A 1253-nucleotide genomic window follows, 5' to 3' on the forward strand; every position below is an offset into this window, starting at 1 on the left:
CATGTGCTCTCTCATTCTCTCTCTCTCAAATAAATAAATAAAATCTTAAAAAAAAAGACCAAAACAATAACAGGGACCACAGACTGCTGCCCCTCCTTCCTGCAGACAGAGGGGGAAACAGGTGACTATCTGCTGAGTGCCAGGCAGCAAATGGGGGAGATTACAATGCTTGCAATGAGCACCATGGTGGGGCAGGACTCTTCCACCTGTGCCCCAGATGCTCCCACCAACCCCACATGCCTTCATCTCCTCAACCCAGTCTTGGGCTGAGCCCTGGGCAGAGTTCCTCCAAAACACGCACCACGGCATGCGCCTGCCCTTCTAGGGTCTCCTCATCCTCAAGATGAATTCCAACCGGCACGGCTCAAGACCCTTCATGACAGGTCACCTGCTCTCTGCCCCTAACTTTTCTGGAGGTCCAGGAGTTCCAAGCTCTCCCCTCAGGTCTTTGCCTTTCCTCCGGCTGCCTGCTCCCACCTCCCCCGTGGCTCCCTCCTAGAGAGCCTTCCTTTACCTCCACACAGAGGTGAATGCCTCTTCTGCCTGCTGGCCTGGCCTGTTCTCCCAGTGAGCAGAACCACACAGATATTTAGATTCTGTCCCAGGAGAGAGTGACCCAAGGTTGGTGGCTGGTCACAGCTCATCCCTTCACTCATTCACTGAATCCACACAGCCATGTCAGGACGGAATCCATCCTGATGGGGAGGAGCCGGAGGACAAGTTGGACATGGACCCTGCCTGCACTGAGCAACTAATCTGAGGGGAAAGACAGACACTTAGACCACCAGGAGTTCCTACCTGTTATGGGGGCCCCTCTGCCAGGAGCTGGGGGACACAGGAAGGAGGGGAAGCAGGGAGGGAGGTTAGTGGGGCAGCGGAGGTGAAGGCTGTGCACAGAGCCTGGGTTTGAACCCTGACTCCACAAATAACGGCCCTGTTCATGGAAAGCCTCTGTGAGAATAACAGGGCCACCTGACTCAGGGTTTGTTGCAAGGATTAAATAAGAAAACCCATGCAAAGCACTCTACAGTGTTTGGAGGACAGCAGACACCGAACAAAAGTTAGTGAGGTGAAGCTAAGATCTAAGAAATGAGAAGGCAGAACCCAGGTGAGGATGTGGCAAGGGAAACATACAGCAGAAAGAGGGAGCAGCATATGCAAAGGCCCCATGGCAGGAAGAGGCATGATGAGTTTAAGGAACAGAGAGGTTGTCAGGGGGATGGAAGTGTCTAGCCAAGGGTTGATGGGGGGGG

General features: G+C 53.8%; 1 protein-coding gene across 6 annotated transcripts in view; it reads left to right on the forward strand.

Moving 5' to 3' along the window:
• GAK (cyclin G associated kinase) overlaps nucleotides 1-1253 on the forward strand; it is a 364833-nt gene that overhangs the window by 260501 nt on the left and 103079 nt on the right. The window lies entirely within an intron of this gene.

Source organism: Neomonachus schauinslandi, chromosome 2, assembly GCF_002201575.2.
Source record: "Neomonachus schauinslandi chromosome 2, ASM220157v2, whole genome shotgun sequence".
Taxonomy (NCBI): Eukaryota; Metazoa; Chordata; class Mammalia; order Carnivora; family Phocidae; genus Neomonachus; species Neomonachus schauinslandi.